Below are 21,095 nucleotides of genomic sequence, written 5' to 3' on the forward strand. Positions count from 1 at the left end.
TTGGATTGGAAGTCCTAACATCCCCAGCCAGCACAACTAACAGTGAGGAAGCCTCGGAGTTGCTGATAAACAACAGCTGGAGCATCAACAGTTGCCATTCTTGAAACTGAAGCAATGCTTTTGAAGATTGAGAGTTTGGGAACATCTAATTTCTCGTACCAAATTCATTTGCAATTAATTAGTTTGCCAAGTAATGAAAATATAACTACCTCACATCACTATTTTAACATAATGAGCAAGAGTGTCATTACTCAAGTGGTGCTGCTTTAATTGTTAATTACGAGTATAATTGCAGAGATGCAGAGTTTTGAAATGGTGGAGCACGAGTTCTACTGCCCTTGTGTCTTGCTTTCCCTTGCTCTCTCATAATTGTCATAAGGTGCTCCAACACTGTAGAATTAATGCGGCTTGACACCGCTTTGACTGCCATGGCTCAATGCTATGGCACCCTGGGAGTTGTAGTTTGGAGAGACACCAAGACATTTTTTCAGAGAGGGCTAAGCACCTTATAAAACTAAAACTCATTATCCCATAGCATTGAGACATGGCTCATATGGCTCGTGTGGTGTCAAACTGCATTCATTACACAGCAGAAATGCATCCATAGTTGCTGAAATAATGGTAAAAAGGGAGCTGTCTGGTATCCCAGGTTGAAACTTGATGGTATCAGATTCATAGAAATAAGAGAGCATTAAATCACTACTGACCAAGAGGTCATGAGTTTGAAGCTAGCCCGGGTTGGAGTCAGTTACCGGCCATTCATCCAGCTTGCTGTCGATCTATGCAGCCCGAAAAACAGTTGCATCTGTCAAGTAGGACATTTAGGTACTGCTAATTTAACTAATTTATGATGCCATAAAAACTCAGCAGCATGCAAAAGAATGAGGAAGTACTCCATCAAAGGACTTGGCATCACAATGGACGAAGCGGCAGCTCCCCCTGTGGCCAGAATCGAGCTGGAATCCAACATGCCCTGATGAAGCTGGAAAAAGCTTGGGCACAGCTGGAATGTTAAACTTTCCTTTGTGTCTGTCTATATATGTTGTATGTCTAACTGACATTGAATGTTTGCCATGTATATGTGCATTGCAATCTGCCCTGACTCCCTTGTGGGGTGAGAAGGGTGGAATATAAATACTGTAAAGAATAAATAAACTGAGAGAATTGGCCATCTGCAGGGAGGTTGCTCAAGGGACACCAACAGGATGTGAGTCACTGTTTGAACTTGCAGGGGAACTGTCCAAGGTGCTGAACCAAAGCAACCTGGAAAGCTTCAAGGTGGACTCAACCATTGGAGAGCTGTATTGTCAAGGGAACCACTGACCGCATAGGGAAGCTGATGAGGAAACACAACATACAAACTAGCTACAGACCCACCAAGAAAATCCAACAAATGCTACGTTCAGCAAAGGACAAGAGGGATCCTCTCACTTCTGCAGGAATCTACCATGTACCATACAGCTCTGGAAAAGTGTCCATAGGGACCACCAAATGCAGCGCCCAAATACGCATCAAGGAACATGAAAGGCACTGCAGACTACTTTAACCAGAGAAGTCAGCCATAGCAGAGCACCTGATGAACCAACCTGGACACAACATATTATTTGAGAACACAGAAATGCTGGACCACTCCAACAACCACAATGTCAGACTACACAGAGAAGCCATTGAAATCCACAAGCATGTGGACAATTTCAACAGAATGGAGGAAACCATGAAAATGAACAAAATCTGTCTACCAGTATTAAAAAAAACCTCTAAAATTAAAACAGCAAAACAGCAGAGGGACAACAATCAGGGACATCTAATCACCTCTCAACAAAAGATTGCTCTAGGCACTTCCAGGCTATCAGTTGAAACATTCACACCTAGCTCCTTTGTCCCACCCTGGTCTTTCCACAGATATATAAACCCATTTTCCTACTTCCAACAGACCTCACTACCTCTGAGTATGTTTGCCATAGATGCAGGTGAATCGTCAGGAGAGAATGCCTCTAGACCATGGCCATATAGCCCGAAAAAACCTACAACAACCCATTGGAGAGCTCCTTTCAAGCTCTGTCTAAAACCTCCAGTATATGCACTATGCCAGTGAGACCATCAGATGCCCGAGTCTCATTCTTCAGGCTAGATCTGGTCCTGAGTTCAAGTCTCTCTTGCTGCTGCCTCCACTTGGCCTGAAGCCAGTTTTCTGCCCCATCATCTGCCATCATCTCCCATTCCTTGTCCCTTATTCCCCTACAGAGAAGTCTTCTGGAGCGCATTAGGCAGAAGGTCCCCCACTCTCCCTTGCATCATCTGTGCAACACATTCCCGGCCTCCTGCAAAGGGCGTTCAAAGCAGCTCTCTCAGCTGGGTTGTTTGCTGAAACATCTGTATTTGCTGTATTAATACACATTAGAGAGCAAACATGTTTCAAGAGGGATGAAAAAACCAAGAAGCAAAAAGAACCCAAACCCACAAACAAAACAATAACATAACAGCCTACTCCTTCAACAAAGCCATTGCCAGCTTTCCTCATCGATTACCGGATGTTCTCAGAAGAGACCCAGACTTTGCATGTATTTCACACTGTAATATACCATTATTTCATTGACTGTAAAATACCATTGATTGTAAGATGCACACAGATTTCAGTAACACCATCAGATAAAAACTTTATATATAAAAGGCACCCAGAATTTGAAGACACATTCCATTTTAGAGATGTTTATATGAGGGAAATTTATTTTGGAATCAAAGAAACGTGTATATGTATCCTGGGCACTACAGGGTCATTTGTACACATGACTCAGATAGTAAGTCACTTATGACCGCTTCTGGTGTGAGAGAATCATCTGTCTATGAAGACATTGCCCGGGGGACGCCTGGATCCCCTGTGGATCACAACCAGATAGTGATGACACCTGACCTTGCGCTTTATTATATTTATTATATAAAGAAATATAATAAATAACACTATGGAATCATGGGAGCTGCTGTTTTACAAGGTCTTTAGTCCTGTCTGGAGCCCCCAGTGGCGCAGTGGGTTAAAGCACTCAGCTGCTGAGCTTGTTGATCGAAAGGTCGCAGGTTCGATTCCAGGGAGCGGCGTGAGCTTCCGCTGTCAGCCCTAGCTTCTGCCAACCTAGCAGTTCGAAAACATGTGAGTAGATCAATAGGTACCGCTCTGGCGGGAAGGTAACGGCACTCCATGCAGTCATGCCGGCCACATGACCTTGGAGGTGTCTACGGACAACGCTGGCTCTTCGGCTTAGAAATGGAGATGAGCACCACACCCCAGAGTCAGACATGACTGGACTTAATGTCGGGGGACAACCTTTACCTTTACCTTAGTCCTGTCTACCAAAGAGTGCTGCTGCTTCACCAAACTATCAATCCCAGGATTTCATAGTATGTCTCTCATTCCATTACTATTATTACTAGCTGTCCCCTGCCATGCGTTGCTGTGGCCCAGTCTGTTGATCTGGAAAATAAAGTAATGAGAAAGTGTTGGTTTCTAATATACGTAATGTCTTGATGCTTGTGGGTAAACAGTATTTTTTGCTGTTTCTTTGTCAGTGTCGAGAGGCAGCAGTTTGCTTTTGCCTGAGACTACTGGGAAGGCAAATATTCTCCCCCCTCCTCCCTCCTCTTTTACTTTTTCAATTTTCACTCCATTTGCAGCATTTGAAGTAAGCTGAGAACAAGGAGAGAGAAACCGGGACCTTGCAAACCAGTGGAAAAGGTGGGATGGCAGAGGATTAATTAGGACTGTATCCTGGAGGATATGGAAGCTTTAGGAGGATGAATAGCAGACTTATTTGCTTAATTCCATCAGATACGACAAAAAAGAAAAAATCCCATTCTTCCAAAGGGACATGTCCTGCAAATTCTCTAATTTTTTGGAAGTTACTTGAGAACTCCATTGCTCTCAGGTCAAAGAAGCTATCACAAGGAAGCTATCTCAAAAAGACAGAGAGTATGCCAAGAGAATGCTTCCTGAAGGTGTGGGAGAGAGAAACACATGTGAAAGTTTGCCTCCATTTGCAGCATTTGAAGTAAGCTGAGAACAAGGAGAGAGAAACCAGGACCTTGCAAACCAGTGGAAAAGGTGGGATGGCAGAGGATTAATTAGGACTGTATCCTGGAGGATATGGAAGCTTTAGGAGGATGAATAGCAGACTTATTTGCTTAATTCCATCAGATACGACAAAAAAGAAAAAATCCCATTCTTCCAAAGGGACATGTCCTGCAAATTCTCTAATTTTTTGGAAGTTACTTGAGAACTCCATTGCTCTCAGGTCAAAGAAGCTATCACAAGGAAGCTATCTCAAAAAGACAGAGAGTATGCCAAGAGAATGCTTCCTGAAGGTGTGGGAGAGAGAAACACATGTGAAAGTTTGCCTCCATTTGCAGCATTTGAAGTAAGCTGAGAACAAGGAGAGAGAAACCAGGACCTTGCAAACCAGTGGAAAAGGTGGGATGGCAGAGGATTAATTAGGACTGTATCCTGGAGGATATGGAAGCTTTAGGAGGATGAATAGCAGACTTATTTGCTTAATTCCATTAGATACAATGAAAAAGAAAAAATCCCATTCTTCCAAAGGGACATGTCCTGCAAATTCTCTAATTTTTTGGAAATTACTTGAAAACTCCATTGCTCTCAGGTCAAAGAAGCTATCACAATGAAGCTATCTCAAAAAGACAGAGAGCATGCCAAGAGAATGCTTCTTGAAGGTGTGGGAGAGAGAAGCACATGTGAAAGTTTGCGTGTTTCCCCTCCGGCTCTGTTTATCACACGTAAATCTCCCCAGTTGGCTCCATTTTCCATTTTAACGAGAAACAAGCACTTCGTAATAACTTCAGAGATTAAACAGTGAGGGACTCTTAAACCATTAACCTGCAGGAAATGGAACAATAAATTCAGCGTATTAGCAAAGCTGTACTACATGCTCAAAATTTGTTAAGTAAATGGTACTCTTATTAAGAATTAACTCGACATGTACTCTGATCTATCGCTGGCGGAGTGCAGGTGGCAAAGGAAGAAAACAACTGCAGACAGGCAAGGCTCTACCTGGGAGGGTACTAGAGATGCAAAGAATGTTGGCAATACTTCTCATTTGGGATGAGACAAGCGATACACTGACGTGTGGGGGAAATTGTTGAGAAACCACCAAGCTGTTTCATGAAAACACAGGTCTTTGATAGAATGACAGAGTCTTGCTGAAGGATTCCAAATGAAGTTCAGTGGGAACAAATGCAAGATAATCCACTTAGGCAGAAAAAAAGAAATGCAAAGATACAAGATGGGGGATGCCTGGCTGAATACTTACTTCAGTGATCCCTCTTTGTCCAAGTAAGATTGTCCTCCAAGTGAAGTGTCCTGGAGGTGCGTACATAGGTGACTGTGGAGACCTATTCTTGATCTGCATGTTCTCCTGCAGTGAGGGCATCAGTTTCCAGGTGAACACACCTTCCTCTTGGCATGTTTCTCTATTTTGTCCTCCATTTGTGCCTCTTCAAATTCTACAGCACTGCTGGTCACAGCTGACCTCCAGTTAGAGTGCTCAAGGGCCAGGTCTTCCCAGTTCTCAGTGTCTATGCCGCAGTTTCTAAGGTTGACTTTGAGCCCACCTTTAAATCTCTTTTCCTGTCCAATAGCAGTACGTGTGAGAAAGATCTTGGAGTCCTCATGGATAGGAGAGTGAACATGAGCCAACAATGTCATGTGGCAGCAAAAAAACAAAAAAGCCAATGGGATTTTGGCCTGCATAAATAGGAGTCATGCTATCCCTCTATCCTGCCTTGGTTAGACCACACCTGGAAAAACAATGTGTGGGCACTGAAACTGAAGGGAGATGTTGATTCTAAGCTGGAATGTATCCAGAGAAGGGTGACTAAAGTGATCTAGGGTCTGGAGAACAAGCCCCATGAGGAGCACCATAAAGAGCTGGGCATGTTGAGCCTGCAGAAGAGAAGGCTGAGAGAAGACATGATGAGGGCCATGTATCAAGATGTAAGTGGAAGTCACAGGGAGGAGAAAGCAGGCTTCTTTTCTACTGCCCTGGAGACTAAGATGCAGTGAAACAATGTGTTGTTATAGGTTTTTTGGGGCTATATGGCCCATGCTCTAGAACATGGCCATATAGCCCAAAAGATCCTACAACAACCCAGTGATTCCGGTCATGAAAGCTTTCGACAATGCAATGAAACAATGGCTTCAAACTACAGGAAACAGGAATCCACCTGAACATGAGGAAGGACTTCCGAACTGTGAGAGCTGTTCAGCAGTGGAACTCTCTGCCATGGCGTGTGGTGGAGTGGAACTTTCTGCCCCAGAGTGTGGTGGAGGCTCCTTCTTTGGAGGCTTTGAAACAGAGGCTGGATGGCCATCTGTCAGGGGTGCTTTGAATGTGATTTTCCTGCTTCTTGGCAGAATGGGGTTGGACTGGATGGCCCATGAGGTCTCTTCTAACTCTAGGATTCTATGAAATTACAGGAACGGAGATTCTACCTGAACATTAGGAAGAACTTCTTGACTGTGAGAGCTGTTCAGCAGTGGAACTCTCTGTCCCGGAGTGTGGTGGAGGCTCCTTCTTTGGAGGCTTTGAAACAGAGGCTGGATGGCCATCTTTCAACTCAAGGATTCTATGAACTCACTTAAACATTAGGACAGTGGTTCTCAACCTTCCTAATGCTGTGACCCCTTAATACAGTCCCTCATGTTGTGGTGACCCCCAACCATAACATTGTTTTTGTTACTACTGTTATAAATCATAATGTAAATATCAGATATGCAAGATGTATTTTCATTCACTGGACCAAACTGGGCACAAATACCCAATGCACCCACATGTAAATGCTAGTGGGGTTGGGGGAGGATGGATTTTGTAATTTGGGAGTTGTAGTTGCTGGAATGTATAGTTCACCTATAATCAAAGAGCATTCTGAAATCCACCAGCGATGGATTTGAACTTAATTTGTCATACAGAACTCCCATGACCAACAGAAAACACTAGAAGTGTTTGGTGGGTATTGACCTTGAGTTTGGGAGTTGTAGTTCACCTATATCCAGAGAGCACTGTGGACTCACGCAATGGTGGATCTGGACCAAATTTGGCACAAATACTCAATATGCGCAAATGTGAACACTGGTGGAGCCTGGGGAAAATAGACCTTGACTTTTGGGAGTTGTAGTTGCTGGGATTTATAGTTCATTACAATCAAAGAACATTCTGAACTCCACCAACGATATAATTGGCTCAAATTTCCCACGTGGAATCCCCATGACCATCAGAAAATCTTGTGTTTTCTGATGGTATTTGGTGACCCATCTGACGCCCCTTCGTGACCCCCTCAGGGGTCCCGACCCCCAGGTTGAGAAACACTGCATTAGGAAGAACTTCCTGATGTTAAGACATGTTTAACAGTGAGTTAAGTTGCATTGGTATCTGGTGGAGTCTCCTTCTCTTTTTAAGCAGTGCTTAAATGGCCATCATTTAAGCATATTGTGTCCAATATTCCAGATGTTGGACACAACATCTGGAATATTGTGTCCAATTCTGGGCACCACAGTTCAAGAGAGATATTGACAAGCTGGAATGTGTCCAGAGGAGGGCGACTAAAATGATCAAGGGTCTGGAGAACAAGCCCTATGAGGAGCGGCTTAGGGAACTGGGCATGTTTAGCCTGAAGAAGAGAAGGCTGAGAGGAGATATGATAGCCATGTATAAATATGTGAGTGGAAGCCACAGGGAGGAGGGAGCAAGCTTGTTTTCTGCTTCCTTGGAGACTAGGACGCGGAACAATGACTTCAAACTACAAGAGAGGAGATTCCATCTGAACATTAGGAAGAACTTCCTGACTGTGAGAGCCGTTCAGCAGTGGAACTCTCTGCCCCGGAGTGTGGTGGAGGCTCCTTCTTTGGAAGCTTTTAAGCAGAGGCTGGATGGCCATCTGTCAGGGGTAATTTGAATGCAATATTCCTGCTTCTTGGCAGGGGGTTGGACTGGATGGCCCATGAGGTCTCTTCCAACTCTTTGATTCTATGATTCTATGATTCTATGATCTGTCTGGAGCGTTTTGATTGTGTGTTCCTGCCTGACAGGGGCTTGGACTGCATGGCCTTCATGATCTCTTCCAACTCTATGATTTAATGTTTCCATGAGAGGGATTGGACTCAAATGCTGTTTGCGTGGTTGTTGGTGCCACTGCAAGCATGTGAATAAAAAGGACGGAGTCTTTTGAAGGCACCGATCTGATCGACCTTTTCCATGTTCTCCCTTTGAAGCATCCGTCATATCATTCCACATTGATCCCTCCTCCCCAGATTTTGTTTTAAGTGTTGCTGTTTTTCTTCTTTCAAGAGATTCCCTTCTTCTCTTTCTTTGAGAGCAGGAGGAATTTCACTGACAGGCTCAGCAGAGACGGGAATTTCTGGGCCAGCTTGAAGTTAACCATCTGACAAAAAGGGCTGCGCCGTTGGGTCACCTCACAAAGGCAATGTGGAAGCCGTGTGTGTTGTTTTTGTGCTTGTTTCTTCACACATCCCTCCCTACAAATAGGAATCAAATGTCTCGCTTTTGCCATTTCTGAATGGTTTGGGCTTTGTACTGTAAAGGCATCTCCATCTCCGCCAAGGGTGGATTGATTTAGCGCAGATATGTTTCCAACCATGACTTCAATCACAACTATTGGAAAGAGTAATGATTAAATCACAACGATTCAAATGATGAAGACAGAGTGATGAACATGCACAGAATTGATTGAAATCCAACTCCCCCTTTTGTAAAGGGCATTTTTTCAGGGTGCATTTACATTGTAGAAGTAATACAGTTTGACCCAACTTTAACTGTCATGGCGCAATGCTATGGGATCCTGGGAGTTGTAAATTGGTGAGGTATCATAATGTGTGGGTATTTTAATGAAATTCTAGGCTGCATCAAGAGGAGTCTAATGTCTAGGCTAAAGATAATTATATTACCTATTTATTATTATTATTTTACTTTTCTATTTATCATATCGAAAGTGAACCAAAGGTACAGTTGTAATGTATTTATAAAGCACGAAATTTGCAAACTTGGCATTCTATTAAATGTCCTTTGACCAGTAGCTGGCCATTTGGAGCGCCTCTGATGTTGCTATAAGAAGGTCCCACATTGTGCATGTGGCAGGGCTCAGGTTGCATTGTAGTAGGTGCTCTGTGGTTTACTCTTCTCCACACTCACATGTCGTGGACTCCACTTTCTTAAGGTTAGCTCTGCATCTCATGGTGCCATAACACAGCCTGTTCAGTGCCTTCTGGATCACCCACTCTTCTGTGTGCCCAGAAGGGTGTTTCTCATCCAGTCTCAGCCACTGATTGAGGTACCAGGTCTTAGCCTGCCACTTGTGGACCCTCGCTTGCTGAGATGTACCTGCATGTATATCTGTAGACCTTAGAAAACTACTTCTGGATTTAAAGTGTTGGCATGCCAGCTGATATCCGAAGAGTGGATGGGCTGCCACTTGTGGACTCTCGCTTGCTGAGATGTTCCTGCATGTATATCTGTAGACCTTAGAAAACTACTTCTGGATTTAAAGTGTTGGTATGCCAGCTGATATCCGAAGAGGGGATGGGCTGGAGTTGTCACTACTTTGGTCCTTTCATTATTGGCTGCTACTTCTCAGCAGATGTCAGGTGCTGCAATACCATCTAAACAGTATAATTTCTCCAGTGGTGTAGTGCGTAGACATCCTGTGTTAATTCAGCATGTCTCATTAAGAGCCATATCCACTGTTTTAGCATGGTGAGATGTGTTCCACTCTGGGCATGTGTATTCAGCAGCACAGTAGCAAAGCTCAAGGGCAGATTTCTTCACTGTATCTTCATTGTATTTTTGCTATTATGTATGTTATTGTATTCAGGTATTGAATGTTTGCCTTTTTGTGACTGGAATCCGCCTTGAGTCCCTTCAGGGAGATGGAGCGGAATATAAATGAATTATTATTATTATTATTATTATTATTATTATTATTATTACTACTACTATTTGAAACACAATGAGTCCACAGCATCATTCTTCTGGCTGTTGTATTGGAACACACATCGGACACTTCCCAAGTGTCTAGGACTGTGTGATGTATTGGCGAATAATGCATGCAGATCCCAGTAAAGTGGCCTTTTGCAGCTAGCAGATGGTAATTTTGTCAGCACCAATTGTTTTTAAGTGCAGGCCAAGGTCTTTAGGCACTGCACCCAGTGTGCCGATCACTGCTGGGACTACCTTTACTGGCTTATTATTATTACTATTATCATTGCCACTTTATTCTGTTTTGGTCAAATCTCACCCAGAAAAGTTTGCCTAGTTCTGGTATATAGACAAGATGGAAGGTGTTCAGAGGAGGATGACCAAAGTGGTCAAGGTCTGGAAGCCAAACCCTGTGAGGAGTAGCTTAGGAGACTGTATTTGTTTATATTGGAGAAGAGATGACTGAGAAAGGACCTGAGAGCCAAGTTTAAATATTGGAAAGGATGTCACACTAAGGAGAGGATGGGCTTTCTTTTCCTACTGCTCTAGAGACTAGAACAGGCATGGGCAAACTTCAGCTCACCAGGTGTTTTGGACTTCAACTCCCACAATTCTTAACAACTAGTAAGCTGGCTGATGTATCTGGGAGTTGAAGTCCAAAACACCTGAAGGGCTGAAGTTTGCCCATGCCTGAACCAGAACTTGGAGCAACAGATTCAGGTCACAGGAAAGAAGATCCCACTCAAACATTAGGAAGAATTTCCTAATGCTTACATCAGTTTAACAGTGGAATAGGGTTCCTTTGAGTGCTATCACACTCAAAGGAACCCTATTCCACTGTCAAACTGCTTTAAGTATTAGGAAGTTCTTCCTCGTGTTTGAGTGGGATCTTCTTTCCTGCAACCTGAATCTGTTTATCCTTCCTTACAGTAGAGAGAACCTTCTTTAGAGTAGAAGCTGGATGGCCATCTGCTGGGAGTGCTTGAATGATTTTTTTTTCCCCTGCATAGCAGAATGGGATTGGACTGGATGCCTTGTGGTCTCTTCCAACCCTATGATTCTATTTTGCCTTGTCACAATACCACTGAAAAAGCAGACAGCCACATTGCTACATCCCTCAGTGTATTTTCTCTTCTCCAATTCGTCCCATTGAGAAAAGCTGACTGACATCCCTTTTGGGCAGGTTGGGCCAGCGAGGTCACAACCACAGCACCTTGATATGAACAACACTGAGTTTCAATCCCAGGACAGGCCTTTCAGGTCAAGATGTACAACATTGTCAGATCTGTTTGACACACCAGTCCAGTGCCTTTACTCCCTCCTATCGCCACCACCACCAGTGACCTATATGCCAACCTGTCAAAGGTTCCTTGGGCCAAAAGGGACTGATCTTGTTGTGCCGGAGCAGAAGTGACCTCTCAGCCACCCTCTGTGCCCATCTCCCAAAGACAGGTCAAAGCAAGTGGATATAATAGCCCCCCCTCCCACGGCCACCCCTTGCACAAGATTCCTGCGATGTGACATGCCTCAACTTCTGAAGCTCCCGGGGAAGAGACAATGAATATTTATGAATGTGAAGACAAGGAGCAGGACACTGACAAGGCACACTTTGCCACTTGGCACAAAAGGGAAGAAACCTCCTCAAGTCAGGTCACCCATGAAAAGGAAAGCTATAATTGCTAGCAGAAACTTTACCTGGCCCAAGGACTCCTGAGGCCTTTGGGGGCAAGAAGAGCTCAAGATGGAAATAAAGGAATATTGGATCACCCTTCCCATAGAGACCTGATTGGTGTGGATGTTGGTGTTACCCCCAGTGCCAAATCCAAATGTGACTTTTTTATTACAACAGTGTGATGTAGTAGTCTGAGCATTGGGCTACAATTCTGGAGACTAGGGTTCAAAGTTCCGCATGATCACAAAAACCCATAGCTCAATGCTATAAACACTGGGATGTATTGTTTACTGAGGCATAAAGACTATTTGGCAAAGAAGGTGAAAGGCCTTATAAAACTATAACCACACACTCTATATGGTTTCATCCTGTATAGACTACTGCAATGTGCTCTATGTGGGGTTGCCTGTGAAGACTGTTCGGAAGCTTCAATTGTTCCAATGGGTGGTGGCCAGATTACTCACTGGAGCAGGATACAGGGTGCATGCAACCCCCGTGTTATGCCAGCTCCACTGGCTGCCAGTCAACACAACATTGAGCCATTGCAGTTAAAGTGGTATCAAAGTGCATTAAATCCTAGAAATCCAGGAAACCAGACATCAAATTCCCGTAAAAATCCTCTGAATAAATCTTGCCAAAAAACCCCTGTGATCGGTTTGCTTTAGGGTCACCATAAATCGGAAATGATTCCAAGGAACACAGCAACACTATTAGAGCCCAGTTTCTTGAACTGCGTGAGTCCCTTCCAACTTGCGTTTGACAATTCCATCTGGCCACAGTAGGCAAGCCTTATTCACAGAAACTTCTCTCTCCCCAGAGAGCAAAGCTGTTAATTTCAAGACACGGCACAACATCTTGCCTTCTGGACCAGTTGGCACACTTGCGCTCCATGGCCCTGTTGCAAGCCAAAAAGATTCCTCGGCCCATTGTCAGCCCTATCATTTTTGAAGCTTGGCCAAGAAGGCTTGCTTTGGACGGGCAGATGGATCGGCTGTTGGCTGCTCTCCCTGCAGAAGCATTCAATACCCCTCTAAATCTCAGGCCCAAGCTTTGAAATCCAGCTCCTACCAAAGAAAGAAAGAATGAAAAGATTGCCAGGCGGAGAGATTAAATAAAGATGTGAAAAGGAGAGAGAGCAGGAGGGGTGAAGGAATGAAACAGAAGAGGAAGCGCAGACTGGATCTGGTTGCGTGACTCAGGGAAGACAGCCCTGTAAATCTCCAGCTGCAGCAGCTTCCAAGCAAGTCATCCAGGGTTCCTTTGCCTCAGATGTTGTGTGCATTCCATCAAAAACACACCATATTTTAGTGTGACTCCTTGACATGTGGTATAAATAAGCCATTGCTTCCAAAACGAGGTTGCCTGCCTTTGCGCAATAGATTCTCCACTCACTCCCATATCCTTTGTCATTAAAAGAAGGCAAAAGCCAAGATAACTCTCTGGGCCCTGTTAAGGGAGTAATATTTACCAGGCTCAGTCACAAGGAAGAGGAGTGGATGAATTGTCCTGCGAGGGAATTACTAAGGTACCATCTATCATAAAAACACTAGTCAAAAAGACGCAAGTGTCTCTGGGGAGTGCCCATAAAGAAAGTTCCCTATTGCTTCTCCACTCAATGCCATTCCTCACCCTTTTCACTGACCAATCAATCTAAGTCATGTCTTCAACATCTCACTGATGAAAACTAGGATACACATGGCCAAACTAGGCATGGTTAGGTACTGTCAGAATCTTCGCAATTTGGAATAAAGTCAGGGAAATTGCCTTTTCAAAGCGATCTTGAAGTTTTTAAGAAAACCAGAAATCCCTTTGCCCTTCCGAAGCTTTTTCCGCCATTTTATTTACGACTCATGAAGTGAGTTGGAAATGATCCAGCTTTTCCCTGCTTCTGGTCCCTGGCCTTGGCTCAAGCCAGAGAAGCCAATTTTAAACCAGAGAAGGAAGGAATTTCCTGGCCTCGGTTCAAGCCAGAGAAGCCAATTTTAAAGCCAGAGAAACCAGTTTTAAACCAGAGAAGGAAGGAATTTCCTCTGCTTGCTTTTCCCTGCTTCTGGTCCCTGGCCTCAGCTCAAGCCAGAGAAGCCAGTTTTAAACCAGAGAAGGAAGGAATTTCCTGGCCTCGGATCAAGCCAGAGAAGCCAATCTTAAAGCCAGAGAAGCCAGTTTTAAACCAGAGAAAGAAGGAATTTCCTGGCCTCGGTTCAAGCCAGAGAAGCCAATCTTAAAGCCAGAGAAGCCAGTTTTAAACCAGAGAAGGAAGGAATTTCCTGGCCTTGGCTCAAGCCAGAGAAACCAATTTTAAAGCCAGAGAAGCCAGTTTTAAACCAGAGAAGGAAGGAATTTCCCGGCCTCAGCTCAAGCCAGATAAGCCAATTTTAAAGCCAGAGAAACCAGTTTTAAACCGGAGAAGGAAGGAATTTCCTGGCCTTGGCTCAAGCCAGAGAAGCCAATTTTAAACCAGAGAAGGAAGGAATTTCCTGGCCTCGGCTCAAGCCAGAGAAGCCGATTTTAAAGCCAGAGAAGCCAATTTTAAACCAGAGAAGGAAGGAATTTCCTGGCCTCGGCTCAAGCCAGAGAAGCCGATTTTAAAGCCAGTGAAACCAGTCTTAAAACAGAGAAGGAAGGAATTTCCTGACCTCGGCTCAAGCCAGAGAAGCCAATTTTAAAGCCAGAGAAACCAGTTTTAAACCAGAGAAGGAAGGAATTTCCTGGCCTCGGCTCAAGCCAGAGAAGCCAATTTTAAAGCCAGAGAAACCAGTTTTAAACCAGAGAAGGAAGGAATTTCCTGGCCTCGGCTCAAGCCAGAGACGCCAATTTTAAAGCCAGAGAAAGCAGTTTTAAACCACTTTTTTAAATGTCCCAATTTCTCTCTCTCCTCCTATGCTATCCCTTGATTCTCAGTTTATTTCCACTATGTAACACTGGGCTCTTCCAGACAGGCCCTATATCCCAGGATCTGATCGCAGATTTTCTGTTTATCCCAGATTATCTGGCACTGTGGACTCATATAATCCAGTTTAACGCAGAAAACCTGGGATCATATCGTGGGATAAAGGGCCTGTCTGGAAGGGCCTTCAGATGGGGAAGATGATAAGAGAGGGTGAAACTGATTTGTTACCAATCAGCTCAGGCAAAAGCAAACTGCTGCAGCCTCTCCTGGCTCTTGCGTTGTCCCTCATTAACAATGTTTGCCATCTTGTCCACATTCCAATATTGCTTGGCCACATTTATCCTGGGTTGTTGTAGGTTTTTTCAGGCTATATGGCCATGGTCTAGAGGCATTCTCTCCTGATATTTCGCCTGCATCTATGGCAAGCATCCTCAGAGGTGGTGAGGTCTGTTGGAACTAGGAAAAAGGGTTTATATATCTGTGGAATGACCAGGACTCTTGTCTGCTGGAGCTAGATGTGAATGTTTCAAGCATGTGGACAATTTCAACAGAAAGGAGGAAACCATGAAAATGAACAAAGTCTGGCTACCAGTATTAAAAAACTCTAAAATTACAACAGAACAAATATTTATTTATTTATTTATTTATTATTTCAAAGTTTTCTATACCAACCTTCTCACCTCTTTGAGGGACTCAGCCCGGTTTCCAACCATAAAAGCACATACAATCAGTAAAATATCATAGTTCACAGATACAGTGACACATTTAAAATAACAAATATATTTAAAACTACGGTGGTCAGTCGTCATATTAAAATCAAATATACATCATCTTCCATCCAAAATCCTAGGGTGTTGTCTCATTCATCGAAAGCTTGTCTCCACAACCATGTCTTCACCCGTTTCCTGAATGTCAGGATAGACAGGGTGGTTCTGACCTCCGGTGGGAGAGAGTTCCAGAGTCACGGGGCCACCACCGAGAAGGCCCTGTCCCTCGTACCCACCAGACGCGCTTGTGAGGCCGGTGGGACCGAGAGCAGGGCCTCTCCGGATGATCTTAATAATCTTGATGGTTCGTAGGGGAGAATACGTTCGGAGAGGTAAACAGGGCCAGAAACAACAGAGAGAAAACAAACAAGGACATCTAATCACCTCTCAACAAAAATTTGCTCCAGGCACTGTCAGGCCATTATATGCTAATCAAGGTGGTCATTGAAACATTCACACCTAGCTCCAGCAGACAAGAGTCCTTTGTCTCACCCTGGTCATTCCACAGGTATATAAACCCTTTTTCCTAGTTCCAACAGACCTCACCACCTCTGAGGATGTTTGCCATAGATGTAGGCGAAATGTCAGGAGAGAATGCCTCTAGAACATGGCCATATATCCCGAAAAAACCTACAACAACCCAGTGATACTGGCCATGAAAGCCTTCGACAATACACATTTATCCTGGTTTTCATTTGTGGCATGTCGGAAGGTATGAAAATTGAACAACATAAAGCCAAAGTAAGCTAAGAAACTGCAGGAATTCTTTTCCAGGTCTCTTTAAGTTTCTCCACCAGTCGGCTCCTTAACTTTTATTGCTACCAATTTACCCTTTAATGAGGCAAGTGCAGGGAGAAATTATAAAAATAAAAACTTGAATAAACAAGGTTGCTAGGTCCAATTAGGTTGACTGCCACAGAGTGAAACGAAAAGCTCCAAAACTGCCACGAAGAGCATACAAAATTGCTGAAGGCTAGGGGTGATTCCCAATGAAAGCACGAGCTCTAAGCAGCTAAAGCAGGCAAAACTTCTAAGCTCGCATTATGTACAGAGAAGGAAGGAAAAAAAAACACACAACTTGCTGGGCAACATTAGCCATTTACAGGAATTCAACTCAACGCAGCTACTTGGAGCAATTAAAAGAATTCAGGGAAATAAAATGGAAACGTTTAGAATGAAATAGAGAGCTCAGAACAAAAGAGCTTAACACATAACCTTCTTGCCTCCTGCAATTCCTAGCAAACGTTTTCCAGTCATTTTAAGAACAGCACAAGATGCTGCTGAAAGTCCAAGCCACATAGAAAGATGTTGCTGTGATATTCCAATCTCAGCTCAACCTATGGTGACTTCCACAGTGTAGAATCATAGAATCATAGAATCAAAGAGTTGGAAGAGACCTCATGGGCCATCCAGTCCAACCCCATTCTGCCAAGAACCAGGAATATTGCATTCAAATCACTCCTGACAGATGGCCATCCAGCCTCTGTTTAAAAGCTTCCAAAGAAGGAGCCTCCACCACACTCCGGGGCAGAGAGTTCCACTGCTGAACGGCTCTCACAGTCAGGAAGTTCTTCCTCATGTTCAGATGGAATCTCCTCTCTTGTAGTTTGAAGCCATTGTTCCATTGCGTCCTAATCTCCAGGGCAGCAGAAAACAAGCTTGCTCCCTCCTCCCTGTGATTTCCTCTCACATATTTATACATGGCTATCATATCTCCTCTCAGCCTTCTCTTCTTCAGGCTAAACATGCCCAGCTCCTTAAGCCGCTCTTCATAGGGCTTGTTCTCCAGACCCTTGATCATTTTAGTCGCTCTCCTCTGGACACATTCCAGCTTGTCAATAGCTCTCTTGAATTGTGGTGCCCACAATTGGACACAATATTCCAGGTGTGGTCTAACCAAAGCAGAATAGAGTATGGGTAGCATGACTTCCCTAGATCTAGACACTATGCTCCTATTGATGCTAGGCCGAAATCCCATTGGCTTTTTTTGCTGCCACATCACATTGTTGGCTCATGTTTAACTTGTTGTCCACGAGGACTCCAAGATCTTTTGTAGTTACAACTGTACTAATAAAGAAATATATTGTAACTACGTGTGAACAGCCAAAATCAACCCCCAAACCAGAGTCGACTTCTACACGAGTCAACGCTAGAAGTAGGACCCAGCATGAAGGCAGAGGTGAGAAGTTCTCACCCAATGTATTGTCGAAGGCTTTCATGGCTGGAATCACTGGGTTGTTGTAAGTTTTTTCGGGCTATATGGCCATGTTCTAGAGGCATTCTCTCCTGATGTTTCGCCTGCATCTATGGCAAGCATCCTCACTACCTCTGAGGATGCTTGCCATAGATGCAGGTGAAATGTCAGGAGAAAATGCCTCTAGAACATGGCCATATAGCCCGAAAAAACCTACAACATCTTACCCAATTATCCTTCCCTTGTCCAAACTGCAGAAAGGAAGGCAGACCTTTCCTTCCCGATAATTTTTTCCACCAAAGCATCATTCATGAGCCAACAATGTGATGTGGTGGCAAAAAAGCCAATGGGATTTTGGCCTGCATCAAGAGGAGCCTAGTGTCTAGATTTAGGGAAGTCGTGCTACCCCTCTATTCCGCCTTGGTTAGACCATACCTGGAATATTGTGTCTAGTTCTGGGCACCACAATTCAAGAGAGATATTGACAAGCTGGAATGTGTCCAGAAGAGGGTGACTAAAATGATCAAGGGTCTGGAGAACAAGCCCTATGAGGAGAGGCTTAAGGAGCTGGGCATGTTTAGCCTGAAGAAGAGAAGGCTGAGAGGAGACATGATAGCCATGTATAAAATATGTGAGAGGAAGTCACAGGGAGGAGGGAGCAAGCTTGTTTTCTGCTTCCCTGGAGACTAAGACACGGTACAATGGCTTCAAACTATAAGGGAGGAGATTCCATCTGAACATGAGGAAGAACTTCCTGACTGTGAGAGCCGTTCAGCACTGGAACTCTCTGCCCCGGAGTGTGGTGGAGGCTCCTTCTTTGGAAGCTTTTAAACAGAGGCTGGATGGCCATTTGTCAGGGGTGATTTGAATGCAACATTCCTGCTTCTTGGCAGAATGGGGTTGGACTGGATGGCCCATGAGGTCTCTTCCAACTCCAGGATTCTATGATTCTAGGAGGAGCCTGAACAAAGAGTGTGCTCACGGTTTTGGGCACTTAAGGTGGTGCATAAGTCTCTCTGCAAGGAGACTCTGGTGTTCATTTTTAATAGGGACTTACTGTAAAAGCCTCTCTGTAAAAGCCTCTCTGTTTAAAATAGTGACTGCAATCTCTCTGCAGAGATGTTTATTCAGTAAGCCCTTATAAAAATGACCATGTTGTGGTATCACTAGGGTTAGTGTCACGCAGTGCCAGGCATTTGCCGGGGGGGGGGGGGGGGGGCTTGAGGGGCTTCACCCCCCCCCCCCCCAAAAATTCTCATGGTGGTTCGCGAAAAGGCCTTACTGGTGCATTATTTAAACTGTTATGTTTATTCATATCATGATCTGATCACCATACTCAATATATCCCATATGCATGGGGGTATTGGGGTAACGATACAAAAGGTTTGCTAGGGTAGACCCTCTTTCACTCAGACTCAGCCCCCCCCCCCCGAAACTCAGCCCCCCCCCCCAAAACACCCCCTGAAAAATTTTTTACCCCCCCCCCTCCCCGAAATGAAATCCTGGTTACGGACCTGCGCAGTGCAGTAACTGATTGTGTCACTCCTGTGGACCTCCTCCCATACCAGGCCATACCACAGTATTGTAGTTAAAATATCAGAAAGTTTGACAAATGAATAACTAAAAAAAAATCTAGCAGCCACAAAACAACAGTATATGGTGGGTTTGTTTTTTGGGTTGTATGGCCATGTTCTAGAAGCATTCTCTCCTGACGTTTTACCTGCATTTGTGGCAAGCATCCTCAGAGGTTGTGAGGTCTGTTGGAAACTGGAAAATTGGGTTTCTATATCTGTGGATCGTCTAGGGTGGGAGAAAGAACTCTTGTCTGTTGGAGCTAGGTGTGAATGTTTCAACTGGCCACCTTGATTAGCATTTGATGGCTTGACATTTTTTTGGTGTGGCTTGTTACTGCCTGGGAAATTTCCTTGTTGAGAAGTGACCAGGTGTTCCTGATTGTTCCCTGGCTGGAGTTCCCCTGTGTTTAAGTTTTGTTTTTTTATTTACTGTTATAATTTTAGAGTGTTTTTTAGTACTGGAAGCCTTTGACAATACATTGTATGCTTGTAGCACATGCAAACGAAACCACATTTCTGAAGTGCCATTGTGATTGGGTAATAATGACTTCTCTGACTGGAGAGTCATGTACATTAACAGCATCATAAAGTATATCAGACTAGAATTTAAACCTGATAGACTGATATTCTGGTGTTACCATCTCTGATGGCATCGCCAGGTGTGGTCTTCTCTTCCATGTACAGCCTGCACACGCGCGCACACACACACACACACACACAGACACACACCCTTGTGATGCCAGTAGATTTATACCTGTTGATTCACCATTCGTCATTAATTGAACGGGTCTGTTACCACTGGGAAAATCAACAGGATGCAATTTTGCATATTTAGATAATGTATAACAATATGCCAGTGCCTTCAATATCCCACCTGGTTCACTAGGATTATAGAAACAGCCACCATGCACTCCACATTTCACACTAAATGGTTCATTGGCAGATATACAACTGGTTGCACAATGTCAGCATTCAGGGGTAGGGTACTGAGTGTAGATTTTCATTGCATGTATACAGTGTTGGATCTGAGCCATTGCCTTTTGGGAAGTCAGAAAGGGGAATTTCTCATCCCATTCGAGCCAACAGATGGATTTCAGTGAGGCGGACAAAAGGCATCTAATCGAAGGCAAACCTGACCAGACCTCAATAGTCCAAAAGGTATGATGGGATCTCTATCGATCCACTCAAGCAAGACGCTCGGCTTTCGTCTCTTCCCAAAGGTGACTGGTTACAGGTTTTCCGCCTCCTTGGAGGCCAGGCCCCAGCTGTCTCTGAGGCATGAATGATGTGGGAATCCAAATCTGCCAGCTTTCCAGCTTTTCTGTGACTTGAGGCCTTCCCTGGAGGATATACAAACCTGGGTCTACCCAAGCATACAGTGCCACTGTTTTTCAGCCCAGCTATGGGGACAGAAGCACAGTGGGTGGTCTTGCTGAAAGCTGCTCCGGCTCCCCCTCCCCTGTCTGATGCCACTGAACTGTTACAATACAGCCTCCCCAGACAAGAATCACATTGGAAAGAACAAAGCCATAAAATACAAAGAGGGAGGGAGGGAATGAGAGAAGTAGTGCTTTAAACCAAGAGCCCTCAACCTTTAATCTTCCAACTGTTTTGGACTTCAGTTCCCAGAAGCTTCCACCAGCACACCCAACAGTGAAGGATTCTGGGAGAGAAGCTCAAAATCACTGGAGGACCAAAGGTTGAGACCACTGCTTTAAACCAGCAAGGAACAATTTCTGATCCTTGAGCTGCATGTGGCACAACCTGGGAATCACAACCAGACACAGTGAAGACATCTGCCCTTGCGCTATGCTACTCTGCTGCTGAGTACGCAAGGCCAGTGTGGAACACATCTCACCAAGCTAAAACAGTAGATGTGGCTCTTAATATGTCATGCCGCATTATCAAGGAGTGCCCGCGCCCTACACCACTGGAGAAATTACACTGCTTAGCCGGTATTGCACCACCTGACATCTGCCGGGAAGTAGCAGCCAATAGTGAAAGGA

General features: G+C 44.4%; 1 protein-coding gene across 3 annotated transcripts in view; it reads right to left on the minus strand.

Moving 5' to 3' along the window:
• Positions 1-21,095, minus strand: part of PLXNA4 (plexin A4) — a 770,557-nt gene that overhangs the window by 383,378 nt on the left and 366,084 nt on the right. The gene's annotated exons all lie outside the window — the stretch shown is intronic.

The sequence above is a fragment of the Anolis sagrei genome, chromosome 5 (genome assembly GCF_037176765.1).
Source record: "Anolis sagrei isolate rAnoSag1 chromosome 5, rAnoSag1.mat, whole genome shotgun sequence".
NCBI classification, from domain to species: Eukaryota; Metazoa; Chordata; class Lepidosauria; order Squamata; family Dactyloidae; genus Anolis; species Anolis sagrei.